Genomic DNA, 23,344 nt, shown 5'->3' on the forward strand with positions numbered 1-23,344 from the left:
TCTCAGTTTCAATTTGGCCAAGCTTCTAATTTTTGTTTTATATGTTTTTAGTAAGTTGTCTTGTAAATTGTTGAGGGCTTTCTAGGTTATTCATGAATTAAGAAATTTACTCAACTAAGAAAGCAACTATCTACAATGTTTAAGTCAAATGGAAGCATGCAAAAACTATTCTAGGGGGGTTCCAAATTCAAATAGCTCACTCACAAATGAAGTTATCTTCATGAACAACTTATTTTTGTAGTTGCATTCTTGCAATGCATTTTTTTACAGGGTGATTCTATAGCTTTGATGTTCAGTTGATTAGCTTTCAAAACATCTTTCATTTATTATTGTATGGATGAATTGCATTAAATTATCCTTGAATAAATGGATTGATTATGTTTTGTTAAAAAAAATATGAACTTCATCTATGCTAGATGATAGGACAATTTACTGATCATTTCTTGTCATTTATGTATGTCCTTAAGTTTTCTTGTAGAATAGGTCTAGCATTTGTAAGACACTATAAATAAAATGTAATAGATTTTCATTAAATTAATTAGTGTCATTTTTTCATTGGGTACATGCATAGATTTTTTGAACCAAAACTACTCTCATTAGGTTTTATCCTTTAGTTTCCTAGAAATAAAGCAAAAAAGGGTACCTCAACAATAATTTTCATTCATTTGATAGGATTCATTGATTTCCATAAATACAATCTTTAAATTTTTAAGATATGGTTAATGATTGTTCATTGTGTTTTATATTTTCTTTGGTGCATCTTTCGGTTTATTGATTGAAACACTTCGATTTATCATTGATCTTTTCACAATTTTTGACTTTTTATCCAAAGCAAAATATAACATACAAAAGATTTTCTATTGTTTAAAAAATAATAACAATAGATATGAGCTACATCTCAATTAATTTAATCTGAAAAGTAATTATTGTTTCTTTTATATTTAATAATAATAATACTAATATAAATCTAAATTATTTACATGAAATATTTTTGATAAATTTTAAATTATTTAACAAATACTTATTATTATTATTATTTTAAAATATGATGTATTTTTGAATTTATATTCTAAGTAACGAGGTATGATTTTTGTATTTATAGCACTATTATTTATGACAATTAAAATTCTCTCAGTTTTATAGGTCAAGTGAATAATATCTTATACATTTGAACCTAAACAATTATAATTTTAAAATTATAGAAGAGAATCACTTATATCAATCTTGGTTAAAAGGAAATCTCCTAAAATTGTTTCTTAGAAAAGGTTGACTCGCCACATATTTTAATTTTTCAACATTTTTTATTTTTTATTTTTTCCTATTAGATATAGAGAGATCAGCACTACAAAAGAGGCAAAGCCTCAAATTAGAGCCATAGTAGCAAAAGATCAGCTAGAGAACATCAAAGAATAACAAAAAATGAACAGCACAAGGCTAGTACAAGAAATATCAGTATAGATCAACCCAAGCGGTCCAACCGAGTGGGCCTTCCATCCAAACAATAGTCTTTCATTCCTGAATTTGGGAAAACATAAAGATATCCCCCTTCCTAGCATTATGGTTCCTCTTAATAGCTTGGATCAACTTCCAACACGTGTGCTCAATCATCCATAGATTATCCATAGTCATTCGCCATTGATAGCCATACTTAAGATCACAAATAGAGAAAGAAACCTGCCCATCTTTAAGAAATCTACTTAATTTGTGCTTTTCAATCACTATGGTGTTTTGCACTTGCAAGAAGATTTTAAAATGAGTGAGTTTTTGAAAAAACTTAGTAAGAACCCTTGCCTTACCTTGGTAATTTTCCTCATTCCTGCATTTCCAAATCTACCAAAGAATGTTAGAGGACAACATATTCTAGAAGAAATTAGCATCCTTACTAATCCCATTAATATGAACAGTAAAAAATTCAATGATGCTCACACTAATGGGATAGTAAATATCAAATAAATTCCAAATTTCTTTAGCAAAAAGGAAATCAAATAAGATATGTCTACCTATTTTAGGTAAGTTGCAAATATTAAAAATATCATAATGTTGATTATCTCTTCTAATAGGAAGTCTATCAATTAACAACAACCATTTAAAACATTGAATTTTAGGCTCACAAGGACCTTTCCAAATAGAATTTAGCAAATTATTCCAAACTTTAATATCAAATGAACAATACCAGAGTTTATTGACATGGGCACGAATATCCACATTATGAGAAATAACCTTATAAATATTCTTAGCTTTAAGTTTATCTAAAACAACTCTGTCAGGCCACTTGTATTTAGTGTATCTAAAAGAGTCCACATGGAAAAGATAAGCAATATCCCTAGAAGCTTGAGAAATTAAATTATAGGTTTTCTTTTGAGACTGAGGTAAATTAAATCTAATCTTGAGATCTTCCCAAGGGATAAGAGAATCATGTTCAAAGATATCATCAAATTGAGAAATACCATTTTAGCCCAGGACTTGGCAGAACACCCCTGGTAGAGGGCAAGGGGTTTGTTATTCAAGCTTAGATTCCACCAGATGGATCTTTCTCCATGAAGTTGACAATCATTATAAAAATCCCTATTGGTGATAAATTCCTGAGCATGCTCCCAAGCTCACCAGATGGATTTGAAAATAAGCAACCCTTGGACCACAACCAAGAACTTACCAACAGCAAGGTCACATAAAGGGAGATTTTCCAAGATCTAGCTTCCTTGGGAAAACCTCTCTCAATTTTGTGTCTAACAAGAACTTTCCAAGGACTATCACCCTCCATAGATTGAAAAATCCATTTGGCGAAAAGAGCTATACCTTGCAGCTTAAGATCTTTTAACCCCAACCCCCCCAAGGACTTATCAGTATGGCACTAGTCCCATTTAAAAACATGATACTTTCTATTGCCCTTGCCATTAGACTAGATAAAATGCCTGATGGCCTTTTGAATCTCAAGAATTTGGTAGCTATTGAGCATCCAGGCAGAGGAATAATAAATACTGTAGAAGATAAAAGCATTTTACAAACTTGAAATCTCCCAACTAGAGATAAAGATCTATTATACCATTTATTAAGCCTATTCTCAATCTTGGCCTTAACCCAAGCTCACATCTCCTTGAGAGAAGGATCAACAGAATAGGGGATACCAAGATACTTGACTATATTTTTGGGGCCTCCCCATTGAAACTTGTGCTGGAAGAACCAATTAGGAGGCTAACCGGTCCAACCCAAGAAAATAGACTTAGCCTAGGAGATTTTAGCACTTGAGATGGTACAAAATAAGTCCAACTTAATTTGTATATTTTAAAGGTTATTGTCAGTAAGCTCAAAGAAGACAGCAGTGTCATCAACAAAGTGACTATTTATAAGCTCTTCATTATTAGGTAGGTAAATCCCCCTAATTTCTAAGGATAGAGTATCATCTCTAAGGATATATTATAAAGCTTCAACAAAAATAAAAAAAAGAGTAGGAGCTAAAGGGTAGCCTTTTCTAATAGACTGACTAAGAGGGAAAGGGTCAGAGATAGAACCATTAATCTCAATTTGGGCATAAGCATCAGTGAGCAGAGTTTGAACAGCCATACAAAAGTATGGAGGAAAACAAAAAGACTGCAACATCATGATAATGAACTTCCATTCAACTCTATCATAAGCTTTCTCAAAGTCAAGGAGGAGAAAAGTAGTGTTCTAATGAGAACATTTAGCCCAATCCATAGCTTCCCAAGTAGTAATAAGATTTTCCAAGATATATCTACCTTTAATGAAACTAGTTTGGGAACTACTAACAAACTTAAGGAGAATGTGAACCAATCTAAGGGCTAAAAATTTCACTAAAATTTTATAAGAAACATTAAGGAGCGAAATAGACCTCTAGTTTTTTATAAGAGATTTGTCCCCTTCCTTGGGAAGGAGTTTAATGATACCTTTGTTGATTTTAGGGCTAAGAGAACCCACACTAATGGCCTCATTATAAAGATCAAACAAGTCCTTGCTGATCCAACTAAGGTTAGCCTTATAAAATTCAATAGAAAGCCCATCTAGCCTAGGGGCTTTGTCATCCTTGAGAACATTAATAGCCCCCTTGATCTCTTCAATAGATATAGGGGTTGAAAGAAGCATAACATCCTCAACATCTAATTTAGAAGGAATAAGGGGTCTACATTTGGATCTAATCTCCTCAACCTCCAAGGAATCTTTAGAAGATAAAAGCTTACTATAGTAATCAGAAAAGGCCAAAGATATACAAACAGGATAAGAGACTAAATGATTATTAATAACGAGCTCGTCAATAGAGTCTTTAATCTATTTCTACTTAAGAAAATTAAAGAAAAATTTAGACCCTTGATCACCATGCTGGATCCAATTAATCCTAGAATGAGTTCTAGCTCCATGAATTTTAGTCTATTTATGCTTGCTAAGGGTATCCTTAGCAACAATAGCTTGGTTCAAAAGATTTGCATTAGAAGGGTTAGCCTAAACATTAAACTTAGCAGTTTGAAGGTTAGAGTAGAGCAATTTTTCAGTGAACCTATAGTCCTTGGCACACTTTTGGCCAATGGTTTGCAGGAAAGCTTTCCAAGCTAGGAGGTTTTCCATCCACTTGTCAATCATGAGAGAGTCCTTCATGTTAGAGAAGTTAATGTTCCTAATAAGATGCAAGGCACATAGAACATCATCATCTTGCAATAGCTTAGAATTCAACAAGAATTTGGAAGAGGTAGGTTTATGATGAATAGGATCAGAATTAATGCTGATACAGGTGAAAATAGGATGATGATCAGATAGGGTGGTGGTAAAAACCAAAAAAATGATACCATTACTATCAGGAAGAAAAGAAAAAAGTCTTTATTGCCATAAAAGCGGTCTAATCTGGAATAGATCCTAGATCGACCTTGCTGGAAATTGCACCAAGTGTGCCAGATTCCCAAATGAGAGTCTTTAATGTTAGCTAAGGGGTCAAACAAGTTTTTTGAGTTAATAAACTTAAACCAATGCAAACACTCATAATCCTTCCATCTAAACAGGTTGCCACCAGTTTTATCCTTTTGGGACTCAACCATATTGAATTCTCCACCAAAGAACCAAGGAATATCATGGAGAGTGGACAACCAATTCTAGAGGGAGATCCTATCCTTAGTATCATTAGAAGCATAAATAGAGAAAATACCTATTTTCTTATTATTAATATTCATAGTAAACCAGACAACCCTTTGATAGGGGGGAGCACCATTATTACTTATGAGCTTTCCCCACTTGGGATTAACAAGGACAAGAATTCCACCTTTACCCCTGATATGGCTAGAGTAAAACTTAATGGCATTCTTGCAAATAAACTTAAGGCAGATATCGAGCATGAAACCAATAGCTTCAATTTCTTGCATCATAAACAAATCAACAGAGTTAAAAGAATTTAAAACATGCTTGAAAACATATTTTCTATCAAGAGACTCAAGCCCCCTAACATTCCAGGCTAAGCAATTCATTGAGACATATTGCAAGGGTTTTGGGACACATCATCAACAATCATGCTAGGACAACTAGGAGCATCCCTAGGACTCTAATTAGTAGAAATGTTTTTTGGACCTTGGTGGCCTTTCACGCCTAGTAGCAGAATTGGTGTCTAATTTAGGAGACACATCAAGGACTGATGGCTCCATATCCATTATTGAGATCTAAGAGAATAGACCTAGAAGGAGGAATGAATTTAAAAATATAACCATCCTCAATTTCCTTAAACACCTTTGGTGGAGCCTTTGGCAGATTCAAGGTGGGCTTGACTGCTTCAAAGGAAGAAGCAAGATGCTCAATTGGGACAACATTAATAGGGGGATTTAATATGGGATAAGAATCTGGATTAACAAAATTGGATTTAGGGTTAACCAAAGTAACCCCTCTCCTCTTTTTCCTATTTCTAATAGGAATAAATCCATTATCTAATACAGGACCCGACAAAGACTCTAGAGGGGGAGATAAATTCAAGTTAAGAGAAGAACCAGCTTGGTTAAAATCTGAGGAAATAGGAGCCTTCATAACAGCCTTCATAGTGGGTTGATCATCAGATTTAGAAGCAACAGGGGGGTTAACTAAAAAAAGGGACTTGGGAGGGGGATTATTGCTATTGGAAGACTTAGTAGAAGGCTTATTAAGGATGGGACAATCCCTACACCGATGACCCTCCTTCTTGCACAAAAAACAAGCATTCAAGCCCCCTAAAATTTCAATATGGCAAACCAATTTTTCATTACGCACATTAATATTTATTTTAGAAGGAATTTATTTGCCAAGAAGTAGTGATATAAGAACCAAAACATCCATATGTGGGACTAATCTAATAGTTTCATCCATCTCGATAATTTTGCCCAAATTTTCCAACAATTGTGGTAAAAAACACCAAAGAAATGGCAGTAAGTTTTTAACAAAAATCCACCTGGGTGTCGAGAGGGCTAAAACTTCCTCATGGATGGCCTCAAGGGTCCAAGCCAATGCTTGGAAGGATGTCAACCCAACCATCCAATATTTCTTTTTCAGAACCTCTTGTTGGGAATCATGGTTAGCGAAAAAGATAACAAAAAGCCCCCTTTGAATTTGTCTACAAAAAGTTATGTGAAACCCTAGCTTGGTATTCTAGAAATTATGAAACCAATCATCCATAAACTTGCATGGAGGACATTTTTCAAATTCAACGGTAGAAAAAAAGATAGCAATGTCTTTAAGCCTACCTTTTTCTTTAGTAATTTTAGCAACCATCTCAGAATTAGGAATTAAAGAAAAATGAGTAGAAGAAGCTAGAGGGCTCTTACCATTCTTGGTAACCTCATAGTTTTTAGGGCCAACAACAACAAACCTCACATGTTCATGAATACCACCTGTTGAATTGGAAACTGCCTCTGAGAAAGATCTAGGTTTGAAAGAATTGCTAGAACTACCATTAATGTTGGCAGAAGCATTAGCTAAAGGAGGAGGTATGGGAAGCTTCTTGGAAGTAAAAGCATCACCTGGGGCCTCGGGAGAAGAGAAGCCTCCATCAATAGTTGAACGTGTGGGGACATCTAGATGTACACTGTCGTCGACCTCAAACTTTTCCTTTGCCACCTTGTCAGTAGTGAGCAAGAGCAATCAATTAAACACAAAGCACAAATCACACTCAATCAATTATAGAGCATAATCTGCCAAACTGTCAATCACAATCTCCCAATTCAACTGTGAGGAGCTTTCTCGAGAAGATGGGCAAAGAAAACTAACTATTTACTTTTATATGGTCCCACAATCAAAGAAGAATTGAGTCCAAAAATGAACCATAAAATAGTCTGGGATCTAAACCAACATTTGAAAATGGGCAATTTGGTGGAAATGAGTCTATCAATACCAGATAAGACTTGAGAGAAGAGAAGAAGTCAAGTGAATGTTCAATAGAGAATATGGGCAGCCTGAGGATCAAAAAAATTGATCATTTGCAATCACAGATACAAAGGATCTGAACTTGTTGACATGCATACGCATTCCAAAGTTTGAATATGCAGAGGATCCCCTAAAATTTGCAAATGTAGAGCCCTCTCACCACATCTTTTAATTTTTAGTTAAAATTATAAAATTATTCTTCTTTATAGTTGCAAAAAAAATTTCTTTTGCATTCATATTGGCACATAAGAAATTTCTAGTTTTAACATTATTACTTAGTATTTATAAAATTCTACCTTAATTTATTAATAAAAATTTGATATGATTATCAAATAAATTGCCATCTAATATATTGCACCACCAATGGCTTTATTAATCATCACTATATATATATATATATATATATATATATATATATATATATATATATATAGAGAGAGAGAGAGAGAGAGAGAGAGAGAGAGAGAGAGAGAGAGAGAGAGAGAGATTTTATTAATGAAATTAGGACATCTAAACACACTATCCAAATGTAAGGCATGAAATAAATCTACATTATTTCTTTCAATCTTATTAATCATTTTTTAATAATGTTATTCTATTTTTCCTCTTAATCATATTATAAATAAACAATGGATGAAAAGAGGTAATTGTAGAAATTATAATTATAATGGAGTTATTTGATATTTATTTATTGTATGTTAAGTTGAATGATGTATATAGGAGGTTATATTAATAAATTGAGTTCACAATATGATCATGTTTTGCCTATGATTTCATTATTAATTGATAGATATATAGTTTAACAATTTCAAATATTGAAGTAAGATAGTAAATATCAAAATTCACAATGATAGTTCTAATTGATGATAGCTAAATTCTCCAAGTTATCTTGTCCAAGACTTGGCTATGAAAATAAGGTAGCACATATGATCAGCTAGAGGGTATTAAAAATAATATCAAAATAAGCTTGAAGCATCAAGGACGGTCCAAAATAACCTTATTCAATGTTCTAAAACGTAGCACAATGTCTTGCCAAGGTAAGAATTGGTGATTGGTTCTGAATTGGTGTGCTCTTATCATCTTTCTTGTACTCTCATCACCTTTTGAAAACTATTTATTCATTAAGGTTCATTATGCCCTAGTAGCAACCCTGTCTCCACTAGTAAGAAAAAAATTGATTACTCTTTGGTCTCTAGTGTTTCTATAGACAATAAGGAATGGAATGATGCCAATAGATTTATGCAAGAAAGTGCACCTTTTGTAAAATGGTGGGGGGATGTAAATTGGTCTAGCCTAGGGTTAAAGAGTGTTTCCTAAAACCTTAAGTGAAAGACTTAAGGTTAAACCCATAACCAACAGAATATTTCTTGTGATAGCCTAATTGAAAGCTAAAAAGGAGTGGTTTATAAATAATGGCCCATTTTTATTGAAAACAAAGGGATTGCAATACTAGATGCATGTCCCAATTTTAACCCACAAAAAAAAAAGTTTGATGATATTCTAATATGAATTTGGCTACCTAATATTCTCATTGATCTTAATCAAGCAACATGAAAATGGATAGAAAGAAAGCATGAGAATGTATCTAAAACATGAGGAAAGGGTAGATAAGAATGATATTATAGTGGGAATTAGAATGTTGATAAACTAATAGGAAGAACATCCTATTGATATTAAGGTCAATTTGTCTATTAGTGGATTAACACTTAGTCAATTGATTTCAATTGCTATTGAGCTAATCAATCGAACTATAGTTCATTACAAGATTTACAATATCTACTGAGAATCTGATACAATTTACAGTATTACCCAAGTTTAGCAAAGTCTACCGAGCTTTCCAGAAAAAGTGATGAAGATCTTAGTGTTAACCAAGATCTATAGTGTTAACCAAGCATATTAGTGTCTATTGAGCTCCCAGTGTTAACAAAGTGGATTTAGTGTTGATTGAGACATGCAATTTCAATTGAATGGTTCAATATCTACCAAGTTTCTCAGTGTTTACCAAGTCATATAGTGTTGACTGAGTTCTTGCCACTTGAAGTGATCAGTATGGACCAAGATTCAATGTCAACCACATGCTAGAGTCTATCAAATGTTGATAGTATTTGTTGAGTATCAGAACATCACTAATTTGTCTTCAGAACCCAAGTTACAATAGTGGGTCAACTTTGTGAGTTATGATGAATTTGGTATTGTAGCTGAGTCTAGAAGGTAAATAAGTGAACTGATATATATGTAATACATTTTATCATATCCAAATGTAGAATGTATGTAAACAAGTAAGAAACAAATAAGTGTGAATTGAAGAAGGGTACAAGCAATATAAGGAATATTGGGGACTTAGCTATCATAGTCAAGTGGTCATTGTAATTCAAGGAATCTTATTCAACAAATCAAAGTTGCAGTTCAAAGATCAATCATTGGTTTATCCTAACACGTGCATCAGTCAAATCCTTTCACAAGGTGGACTTAATACTCTTTGAATCTCTTAATAGAGTTCATACTTCATTGTATGTTTGTAAATCCTTTAGCAAGGTAGACCTAATAGTCCTTATTGCTCCTAATAGGGCATATCACCAAAAGTGGTCAATTGTAAGCCTTAACAAGACAACTTTATTATGTATCCATAAAGCTTGTGGGTATCATCCCCACCCTAGTTTTACTTTCTAATTTGAAATTTTTGGGTTACCATATCTTGTGTCAAAGTGCTATGAATGTTTTATTACTTTCATTTTTTCATGCATGCAATTACATCGAATTATGTGGTGATGGTCTAATTGGTGAATTAAGTTAAAAGTATTATTGGTTTTTTATTCACCCCTTCCATCTTATTCAACCAATATATATTGCATTTCCAACAATTGTTATATGAGATTTTGGTTCTCACAATAGAAGTTTACTAGCCTGAGAAAAGATCAGAGGCAATGGAAGTCTATAGACTGGAGAAAGCTATTGAAAATTTAAATATGGATCTAAAATTAGCCATGGACCAAATCAAGAAAGAAAAGGAGAAACACTCTCAATCCCAAAAAATAAGAAAAGATCTTGCAACATAGATGAATGATAATCTCTACACTGAAGAAATAAATGAAGATATTTGTTAAGAAAGAAGTTCAAATGAAGCTAATATAGCAATCACAGATCTACTTGACAAGAATTGTACTCTTCATGAAGAAGTCAAAAGGTTGAAAAGAGAACAATAAATTTGATTAGTTAGATTGTGTGAAGTCATGGAACAAAAGGACAAAGCCAATGAAAAATATAAGAAAGGAACAATGAAATTAATCAACTATCTCTTTACCAAATAGATCTAATTAATCAATTCAATGATGCAAATCAAGAGCTTATCAACTTGAGAATAGAAAATGAAATATCAAAGAATAATCTTAGCATAGAGAAGAAAACCAATGAGAGGATAATGAATTCACAAGAAAGGATTAATCAACTAGATAAGAAAACTCAATTTAGGCACAAAGGAAAAGCTGGACTAGGATAGACAGAAGAAGGTGAATCTTCTTAGCAAGGAGTTCAAAAGGAAAAAAGGCCTACATGTAGTCATTATGGAAAAATAGGTCATACATCAAATGAGTATTGGAGTAATCCTAAATCAAAGTTCAGTGGAAAGTGTTGCAATTGTAACAAACTAGGACATAGGGTAAGTGAATGCATAGAGAAACCCAATTTTGAAGGAAAGTGTCACAATTGCAACAAAGGACACAAATCTTCAGATTGCAAGACTAGGAAATGGAACCCAATAGAACAAATTGTTAAAGCTATATTTGGTTGGGATAACAATACATTGTCCATATGTCACTATTATGGTGAGTTTGGACACATTTGAGCAAACTCCATAAAACATCACACAGGGAAGAGAGCTACTATAAAGAGATATTTTATATATACATAAGTTGGGAATCTTCTCGAGAACTATATGAACAAAGGAAAAATTCAAAATGAAAAGAAAGAAAATGATGAAAATATCAAAAAATAAATAAGGTGGCTCAATGGGTGTAGTAATCTTTAGAGAATGCAAAAAAAATTCTTGAAATTGTTGACACCCAAGACAATGAGTTGGGTGACTCAACCATTTCAACTTAGGCATCTAGGGAGATTATCAAAATTGAGATTTATAAGTACCCATCCCATAGTTGAGTTAGCAAGAAGAAGATACACATCAATATTGTAGATGCTCAAGGATTACCAAGTGATGATGACATATAAAGACTTTACTAAGCAAGGTTAGGTCACAAGACCTTACTGAGAAAGGTCAGATTGCATATCCTTACCATCTTCTAGATGCAGATGTTGATTTGGTGACTCTACTAATTACCAAGTTTAGAATGAGTGGTGGTAGTTCCTATTGAGTCAAGAAACTTTACCAAGTTGAAGGTGTCTTTCAAGAAATAAAGATCAAATCGAGTGGAGGACAGCCTATCACTAAGCGAACATTTGTACGAAGCATTAATGGTGATGGTAAAGATTAATTTATTTTAAAAGGAGGAAATTCAATGAATCATTTCATTGTAAATTTTTAGAGCTTAGAGAAAAGAGTGATTTTAGAGCCCCTGACTGAGTCAAAAAGTTGTTGTTGACTATTTCTCCCATGTTTGAAACATTACCAAGTAGAATGGCCTCTTCCAACAACAAGGTGAAAAAGGGTTCAGAGGTGTTGGTTCATGGAGTTGATTGTGAAGCTCCCATGTTCAAGTTAAGTCCAATAGTTGTAGAGACACCTAACCCTGGTGGAGTGCAATCTCACATTCAACTAAAGATACTTCTCATTCATGACATTAGGTCATTTTATCACTGCTCAATTCAAGAACTAGTAATCCTATGTTAGAATATATAGTCCACTGATATAACTGGGGGGGGTGGGCATGAATCAGTTATAAAAATAAAATCACAATTAATAATCTTAACTAATCTTAACCATATGAGTAACATAAACTGAAACCAGAATGAGATAATCATACATAGTAACACCATATATGTTAACTAGGGAAACCCTTGATCAAAGGGAAAACCCTAGTGGGGATGGTACACACAAGATGACATAATAATATAAATATTCCTTGGTAGAGGATAGATCCTATTAGGAGATTCTAACTCTGTTAGGAGTTGTTACAACCCTATTAGGAGTTATGAAAGATACCTGCACCCACTATCCAAATAGCTTCAAGGGAAAGACCAATGAACCCACTATCCAAATGATCTCTATATTATTCCTTACAAAATAATAGAAGTGAAATATACTTCCTTCCTCTATCTCTATATTGTCAACTAGACATCTTCTCCTTTATAACCTAAAACCATATAAGGATCCAATAATCCCTTGGATCACTTACACATATTCAGTAAGCACTCTTCTCCTTTTTGCAATTCACACTTGAAAAATGATCATAATACTTGAACACACTTTTTAAACAAGGAAAACATCTTTCCTTTCTACCATATCTTCATATTAATTCCTCGAGTCAGCTTTGAGGCTTTCTCAATTAATTAAACTAAGATAATTAATTAATTAATTATAATTACAATAGCATTGTTGGCTTACAGCCTATACAAAACTTCATACATGTGGTACTAAGGCTTGCACACTCCCTGACATTATCATCTGATTATCCTTTATCGATGCATGACTATGCATCTCTTTATTACATCTAGGTGTATAATAGCCAATAAACATTAGGAACCACTTTCCCAATCCTCTATCTCTGAATGATTCTTTGTAAATTATGTACAACTTTTGTATGCCATCGACTTAGACTCTGTGCACTTAACTACATCATCAAGACACTATGTTGTACATGTCCATAACTATGCATGACTAAAAAATTAAACCATTATTTGTAAAATCAAGATATATGTCTACTACTCAGTCAATCTTTGCAAAAATAGTACTATATTGACATAAATGACAAACACAATCATACATGCAACATATCAATACACTCCAATGCTTAGGATAATCCCCTAATATAGTATCATCAAGATTCATGCTAACAATCCCCCCATGGCATTGATGGAAACATAAATGAAAAACATCTAAGTTTCAAGAATACCAAGTAAAACTTTGTAGTTGTTCTTGTCCATATTATCCCCCATGCTTTAGGAAGCATTTTTCATGCATATTCTCTCCCCCATTGACATCAATGTCAAAGGTCTTAATCTCAATACCAATTGTTAACTAAATGCTCCAAGTCATCAACCAACTCAAGTGTCCAAAGAAATTGTTCAATACCAAATATCAAGACTTGTCAATAACTCGATACATACCTCATACTCCCCCATATAGGAAGCATCAACATTTAGTCTAGTCAATTAATAGTGCTCTATGCCATTGAACTAGTGCACTCACTGCATCAATTATTTAGAATTAGGCAAGGGCATAACACCAAGCATACCTCTCAAGTACTCAAATTTATCTTTAGGAAAAGGCTTCATAAAGATATTTGCAATTTGATCCTTAGCACTTACATCAATCTAATCTCCTTTTCTGTTGCTTTTTTCTCAACACATGATACTTGATAGATATATGATTTGTTTTAAAATGCAATACATGATTCTTAGACATACTCATTGTACTTTTTTTATCATAGTAAATGATAAGAGGTTCTTTGATCTTGATTATGATGTTGTTCAACATCTATTTCATCCACATAACTTGATTACAATTATTTGTTGCTGGAACATACTCTCCCTCAATAGTGGTTTATGAAATGCAATCTTGCTTCTTGCTTAACCAAGAAACCAATCTTCCTCCAAGAAAGAATGCTCCACCACTAGTTCTCTTCTTGCCATCCATACTACATGCCCAATAAGCATTAGTATATGCACACAAAGTGAAATAACTTGATTTGTTATACCAAATTCCACAATTAGATGTCTCTTTTAGATATCTAAATATTCTCTTAATTGCTACAAAATAATATTCCTTAGGATCAACTTGAGATCTAGCTGCAATACCAACTCCCTTTTCTATATCTAGTTTGGTGTGAGGAAGATACTACAAACCTCTAATCATTGGTATATACTTCTTCTAATCAACTATAGGTGTGTCGTCTTTCCTAGATAACTTGTGACTAGTTATCATAGTTGTGCCAAAAAGTTTACAACTTTCCAAACCAAATATTTTCAACAAATCTTTTAGATATTTAGCTTCTAAAATGGACATCTCATCATTATTCTAAACAATCTACAAACCTAGGAAAAACTTCATTTCTCCTATCATGCTCATTTCAAATTCATTCTCCATATCCTCAGTAAATTTATCACCGGCTTAATCATTACCTCCAAAAACGATGTCATCAAAAAATATTACAATGATCAACAACATCTTCAATTTCTTTCAAATACAAGTTATTGTCTATCATACTTTTATCAAGTCCAAGCTTTGCAAAGTAACTATCCAACCTTGCATACTAGGTTCTTGGTGCTTTCCTCAAACCATAAAGAGCTTTCTTCAATCTGCATACCATGTCTTTGTCTTCTAATAAAAGAAAACCTTCATGCTCCTCAATATAAACCTCTTCTTTTAATTCCCCATTCAAAAAGGTAGATTTAACATCCATCTGATAAACCTTGAATCTCTTGTTTGCTACATAAGCTAGGAACATCCTTATAGCTTCCATTCTTGCTACAAGTTCATATGTTTCCTCATAATCAATTATGTGTTCCTATGAATAACCTTTACAAAAAAGTTTGACTCATAACTTCTTTCTCATTCATCTTATTCCTGAAAACCCATTTTGTTCCTACCACATTCTTGTCTTTTGGTCTATGAACTAACTCCCATGTATCATTCTTTACCATCTAATCTAATTCTTCCTTCATTGCTTGGATCCAATGACTATCTTTGTTTACTTCATCTGTGCACTTGTGTTTAACTTGAGATATCAAGCATGTCTCTTCATTTACTTTGTTCCTTGTCATAACATCTTTGTCTTTACTTCTAGTTATCTAGTGAGGAGGATGATTCCTTGTCAAATTTATGTTATGAGTGGGAGTTGACATCTCAACTCTTATCCATTCTCTAGGTTTAGAACTTTGTTCTCCTATATGCTTAAAATTTAGCACATCATTATGCAAGTCATTATTAGTCTTAAAAAAACTTCAACATTCTATCTAAAAATTCTAGAGTTGTTCTCTTCTTCACTTGAATTATAATCTACCATCTTTTCTTTAATTCCAAACTTCTCATAAATCCTTACATTTGTGCATTCAACTATTGTCTTAGTTATATAGATGAAACAACTATAGGCCTTAATTTTCAATGAGTATCCAAGAGACATACCTTTATTGCTTCTTGGATCAAACATACCGATGACATTGTCTCTCTTAATATAACATTTCATCTCAAATATCCTAAAATATTTGACTAATGGTGAATGTTAAAACCATAGTTCATGAGGTGTCTTGTGCATACCTCTTCTAATATGTACTCTATTTAGAGTATATACTACTATATTAACTGCTTCTCACCAAAATTTCTTAGAAACATCATTCTCAAATAGCATTGCTCTAGTTGCTTCTATTATAGACTTATTTAATCTCTTAGCAATCCCATTTTTCTCTGGTGCTCTAGGTGTAGATAGCTACCTATTGATTCCATTCTTTTCACAAGATATGTTAAATTCTCTAAAGGTGAATTATCCTCCTCTATGAGATCTCAAAAACTTAATCTTAATACTAGATTCATTCTCAACTCTATTATTAAATATCTTAAAATTCTCAAAAGCTATAGATTTCTCTTCAAGAAATGCAACCCTTTTCATTATAGTGAAATCATCAATAGAAAACTTAAAATACCTTTCACCATAGAATCCTCTTGTTCTAGAAGGACCACTTAGATTTGTGTGAATGATCTCCAACTTCTCTATGGTAGTGAACTTCTTGCTAGAGAATGATACTTTCTTCTTTTTATCCAAAATACATTCCTTACACACAACATTAGTAGGCTTGGCAATCTTAGGAAAGTCCCTGATTGTAAAAGTGTTACTAACCTTCATGATATTATCAAAGTTTATGTGACCGAATATTTTATGCCACAACCAATTGTTATCCACTTTAACTACCAAACATGTCATCTCTATAGGATTCAACTAAAATACATTACCTCTAGATCTAGTGCCAGTTCCAATCATCTTACCATCTTTTTCTTTGATAGTGCAGGTCTTCTATGTGAATTGCAATAGATAACCCTTGTCCACCTATTGTCCAACACTCAACAAGTTATGCTTTAATCCATCAACAAAATAGACATCATCAATGTTAGTCTTACCATCAAGAGTAAAGGATCCAATTCATGTTATATGCAAAGTTGTATTGTTTCCAACTCTAACAATACCTCCATCATGATTTTTAAACTTAACAAACTTATTCATATCACTAGTCATGTGATGTGAAGAACCACTATTAATTATCTAGTTAGACTTCTTTTTCACTTGGGTAACTAGAGATCTTTCTTCTCTAAATTCTCTATTAAGAGCATCTTCCTTGATAGCCACAAATCCTAATTCATCATCACTTTCACTTTGAACTTTTTTATCAGATTCTTAAGCTTCATTTGCATACAAACAATTTCTATCTCTATCTCTTCTAGGGTTAAAATTCCCTTTATACATTTTATCTCTTTTAGCACTTAGATTCATAATGACCCAATTCATTACAGGTCCAACATTTAAAGAATTTGATACCATCCTTTTCCTCTTCTCACAAGAAGGGCTATTCCTTCCTCAATCTTCTTGTCTTCATTAGTTCTGCTACTACTAGCAAAATCTCCATGGGTGCTTGCACTTCTTTTCAAATTAGATCAAATGTTTAGGGAACTAAAGGATGTTTCAACTCTTGCAAGTTCATTAGACTATCTCAAATCTATTTATGCTAATTATAATCTTCCAAGTAATATTTCTTTAGTGAAATTGTTAATGCAAGACATCAGTAGCTAAATCATCTACACTATTGGCTTGAATTGTGGTGTCAATTTTTTCAAGATCTTCCATATGACTTCATCATCTTCCTTGGTTCCACCATGAGACAAAATATCTACAACCATTTATAATATTCTACCAATATAGCTTCTTAAAAATTCATCTTCCATCATTCTAGCATCTTGAAATATGCATATCCAATTTTGTAATATCATTCTTTTTGCATGATAATCACCTTCAAAAGTAGATTCTAAAGATTTCCAAATTGTATAAGATGTTACAAGAGACTTTACCTATCTATACTCATTCTCTAGAAGTACTATCAACATGACTTCTCTTTCTCTCATGTTATGCATGAATAGATCTTTTTCTTCTTCATTGGATCCTTCAAGCTTGGAGAGGAAGATGAAGTTGACTAGATAATATTTCAAACGATTGCCCCTACATTTGTAGAGAGACTAAAAATATTAGAAGAAGTAGGTGGCATGGGATACTTAAAGTCTCTTAGGTATGACTCCAGGAGTGTAGAGGAGGAGAAATATATTGAGGATGCCCTAGTGGTAAAAATATAAAAATGGAAATACTCTCTAGATGAGCCAAAAGCTCAAGTTCCTAATGTAATTTTTGAGGAAGTTGCACCATTATGGGAAAATAGAGTAAAAGTTGGAAGAGACATCAGATAATAGATCTTGAGATAATTCTCGCCAACTCTCAGTGAAAAAGAGGTAAAAAAATCATTCAAGTAAAATGAAATAAAGCTGACTCCAAAATTCAATACATTAATGATCCTATCAAAGGATATTGAATCAGTTGTGAAGTCCAAAACTATAGCATGGAATAACATGTATGGGTTGCACAAACCTAGTGATTGTGTAGATTGATGACAAGGATGATGAAGTAGAACATATAGCAAAAAACAATGAATAAATTGATGACATCGATAATTTTGATGCTGAAAATGAGAAAGAGGCTATAGGAGAATATCTTCCTAAGATTCAAAGCATTCAAGAATCTAATGTAATGAAGATAGCAGTAGAGGTTATGGCCACTTTTCCTCATTCTCCAAGAAAAGCCTTAGTGAAAATTGTTAGTTTTTTGTGAATTTTATCACCCCTTATTTAGATAGGTATATTGTAACCCTAAAGTAGAAATATGTTATATAAGATATCTTAGGGTTAGGTATTTTGAAACTATGATGTATAATGAGATGGGTTCTTCTTGTAGCGATATTGAGCAGAAAGGGATTGTACTATAATCACTAGATAATAAGAAAGATTAGATAGGTGTGTAGGTGGATGTAGCCTAGGTTTTGGTTGAACCACATTAAATATGTGTGCTATCTGTATTCTTATGAACTTATCTTCTTCTTCTTTTGCATTTAACTACTTATTTGTATATTGTTCCAAATCTATCAAATCCTAACAATTGGTATCACATTGAGATTGGTTGATGTAGATTGACAAAACTTTTAGATTTGAGTGGGAGAAATGGAGGACTCCAAATTGAAGATTGAAAAATTCAATGGCTAGTTTTTTAGTTATGGAAAATGTAGATGAAATATTATTTTTATTAGAAGGATCTATGGAATCCATTAGAAGGGAAAGCTAAGAGAAAAGGAATGATCACATATGAAGATTGGGAGATCTTGGATATGAAGACACTAGGATCTATTTGATTGTGCCTTTTGACATCTGTAACATTTAATACATCAAAGGAAAAAAAGCACTTTAGAGTTGATGGAGACACTAACTAAGTTATATGAGAAACCTTTAGCTTCAAATTTAGATATTTCTTATGAAACATTTATTTAATATGAAAATGGGAGAGGGAGGATCTATTGTGAGTCATTTAAATGAGTTTAACATAGTCACCAATCAATTGTCATCCGTACAAATTTCATTTAATGAAGAAGTTAGGGCTCTCTTAATTTTATGTTAGTTGCCAAAAAGATGGAATAGATTGGTTATGATTGTAAGTAACTTTGTCTCTAGTTCAAATACTTTGAAATTTGATGAAGTTGTTGGTGTTATCCTAAGCAAGAAAATGTGATAGAAAAGCAAAAAGGACTTTCACATGATAAGTCATGAGGGAAGTCAAAGAAAAGATGTTCTAAGTCTAAAGGAAAGAAAGATTGCTAGTATTATGGAATACTTGGCCACCTAAAGAAAGATTGTTGGTCTCAGAAAAAAAAAACAAGGAGACATAAATGTAGATAAAAATAAGGAAGCTAATGTAGCAAGTAATCATTTACAAGATCCTTTAATATTATTTTTAGTTAATGCTAATGATTCCTAGGCCATGCTACACCTGATAGGAAATGTTTTCAAGATTATGTTGAAGGTAATTTTGGATAGGTATATTTGGGTGATGATGAGCCGTATCCTATTATTGGATAAGGAAAAATAAATATCAAGTTGCCAAATGGAAATGACTGGATGCTGCAGGAGGTAAGGCATGTCCCTAATTTAAGAAGAAATTTGATTTCTATAGGATAACTACGTAGTGAAGGTTGTGTAGTCACATTTATAGAAAATGTTTAGAAGGTGACTAAATGTTCATTAGTAGTAGCTAAAGGTATTGTACTTGTGTACTAGGAAAATTTATTTCACTTTATTTGCTACTAATATTGATACTATAGGCAAAGCTATTGTAAATGTTGCAAGAACAAATTTAGTTATTTGGCACCATAAGCTTGGGAACATGAGTGAGAAAGGGATGAAAATACTTCCATCTAGATATCTATTACAAAGATTGAAAAATATTGATTTAGAGTTTTGTGAAAATTGTGTTTATGGTAAACAAAGAAGAGTTAGATTTCTCAAAGTTGAAAAGAGAAAAAGAGTGAGAAGTTGGAGCTAGTGCACTCAGATGTGTGAGAATTGGCTCAAGTATCATCTCTTGGTGGCTCTCTTTACTATGTTATGTTCATTGATTACTCAACTCGAAAGACATGAGTGTATTTTCTGAAGCAAAAATCTGATGTCTTTGAAACTTTCAAGAAATGGAAAGCTTTGGTTGAAAATAAGATAGGAAAGAAGCTAAAGTGTCTTTGATCAGATAATGGAGGTGAGCATTGCAGTAAGTCCTTTGAAGATTATTGTTCTATTAATGGAATCAAAAGGCATAAGACTATTCCAAGAACTCTGCAAGAAAATGGTGTGTCCAAGAGGAACAATAGGACAATCATGGAATGTGTAAGTTGCATGAGATTCCATGTTGGGCTACCACTTTGTTTCTGGGAAGATGTTGTAAACACTGCTATTTATTTGATAAATGGAGGACCTTCAACTCCTTTGGATGGTGGTATTCTAGAGGAAGCATGGATATGTAAAAAGGTAAATTATCCATTTCTGAAAACTTTTGGTTGTGAAGCTTTTGTCCATGTTGATAAAGAAAATAGAACCAAGCTTGATGCTAAATCTCAAAAATGTACCTTCACTAGATATGGAATAGATGACTATGGTTATCAATTATGGGATTTTGAAAATCTGAAAATAATTAGAAGTAGATATGTTATATCCAATGAGAAGGTCATGTACAAAGAACAGTTGAAGAAAAAGAAGCATGAATAGGTCAAAGAAGACTATGTGGTTTTGGATGAGACTCCTAAAAAGGAAATGCCACTAGTATTTGGTGCTCAACAAAAAAAGGTTATTCCACAAACTCATGTAAGTGTTAGACATTCTACTTGATTGAGTAGACCTCCTGAAAGGTTTTCTCCTTCTTTATACTCTATTTTATTAACTGATCATGGTGAACTAGAGGAGCATAAAGAAGCAATAGAGTTAGGTGCTAGACAATAGTGGAAAGTGGACATGAAAGAGGGGATGGAATCCTTGTTAAAAAATAAGACGTGGGACATAGTCGCTTTACCTGAAGGAGAAAGAGCCTTTCCTAACAAATGGGTTTATAGGCTAAAGGAGGAAGATTGAGGAAAGAAAAGTTATAAGGCCAAACTTGTGGTAAAAAGGTTTTTCACAGAAAAAGGGTATAGATTTTGAGGAAATATTCTCCCCTATTGTAAAAATGACTTCAATTAGCACTGTACTAAGTCTTTTTTTTGCAGATGAGTTGCATCTTGAATAGCTAGATGTGAAAGAAACCTTTCTCCATGGAGATTTGGAGGAGGAAATTTACATGAAGGAAACATAGGGATATGAAGTCAAGGGTAAGGATAACTTGGTGTGCAAGTCAAGGATGAATTTGTATGGCCTAAAGCAGGCACCACAAAAATGGTATTTAAAATTTGATAAATTTGTAGCTAAACAAGATTACAATAGATGTCATTCTAATCACTGTGTATATGTTAGGAGATTGGATAATGGGAGTTATATTATTTGTTACTCTATGTTGATGACATACTTGTTGTTGGGTCTAATATGCAAAAGATAAATGAACTTAAATAGAAATTAGCAAGGTCATTTGCTATGAAGGATTTGGGTGCTACTAAGAAAATCCTTGGTATCAGGATCACAAAGAATAGGAAAAATAGAACCTTGAATTTATCCCAAAGTGAGCATATAACAAAGCTATTCAAAATATTTAATTTGTCAGATGCAAAAGTAGTCAGTAAACCTTTGGCTAATCATTTCAGATTGACTAAAGAAATGTACCAAAAGGCACAGGAAGAGGTAGATAAAATGTATAACATCCCACATTCATTAGTAGTTGGTTGTCTGATGTATGCAATGGTATGCACACAATTAGATATTGCTCATGTAGTGGGAGTTTTCAGTAGGTATATGAGTAATCCAAGTATGGAACATGGACTATTGTTAAATGGATACTTCGATATTTAAGAGGTACTACTACAAACGCATTATGTTTCACAAGATCTAGTTCTAAACTCTAAGTAGATTTGTTGACTCTAATCTGGCAAGTGATGTTGATATAAGGTGTACTACGGGGTATGATTTTACTATGGGGGTACTATAGTTAGTTTAATTTATAGATTGCAAAAGGTTAATGCACTTTCAACCACTAAAGCTAAGTATGTAGCAGCTACAGAAGCTAGCAAGGAGATGATTTGGTTACAATGTTTTCTGGAGAAATTGTGTCAAAAGCTAGAAGATAACCCATTATATAGTGATAGACAAAATACCATTCATATTGCAAAGAATTCTACTTTTCATTCAAGGACAAAACAATGTACAACTCAAGTACCATTTTATAAGGTTTATTTTTGAGGATGGCCAGTTACGGCTTGAACAGATTCACACAAGTGATAATCCTTTAGACATGTTCATGAAGATAGTCCCCAAGGAGAATTTGGTTTTTTGCTTAGCTTCTATTAGGCTTCTTGACTGATGATCATAGAGTTAATACACAGAAAAGGCTTTTATCCAGTGGGAGCCCCATGTGGTAGTGATATTGCTACAAGATCAGTCTCCAAGTGGGAGATTGTTATCTAGGGTGGAGTCTGATCAGTCCCCAAGTGGGAGATATTTAGTTTGTGGTGACTAACCAAAGAAGTACTATACATACTTCATAATTCTTAGGCATAGTTTAACCCTAAAGCGAGAATATATTATATAAGATAGCTTAGGGTTAGAGATTGTAAAAATGTGATGTATAATGAGATATGTTGTTCTTGTTGTGGTATTGAGGTATAAGGGTTTGCACTATAATCACTGGATAATAGGAAAGGTTGGATGGCTATATAGGTGGATATAGCCTAGGTTTTGGGTGAACCAAGATAAATCTATGTGTTGGGTATGTGCATGGTCAACCAAGCTATGCAGTTAAGTGGCAATAAAATATCATAAAATCAAGGTTACATCAATTTAATGTGCAATTTTCTACTTGTTATTAACTTTATATCAAAAAGTTGAGAGAAAAGAATATCTAGAAAATTGAATCTAGTTTCTAAATACTAGGACTTATCTCAAAAAAATATAAATTGATTGGTCAAAATTTTGAATTTTAATGCAATATTAAAAAAATTTCACAACAAAACTAAGAAGTATACATATGTCTGACCACCTTAATCAAAATCAAATGATAATATTTTTTAATATTATTATAGATATAAGTAGTAG

Source organism: Cupressus sempervirens, chromosome 4 (assembly GCF_028749045.1).
Source record: "Cupressus sempervirens isolate cs-2001-9-10 chromosome 4, ASM2874904v1, whole genome shotgun sequence".
NCBI classification, from domain to species: Eukaryota; Viridiplantae; Streptophyta; class Pinopsida; order Cupressales; family Cupressaceae; genus Cupressus; species Cupressus sempervirens.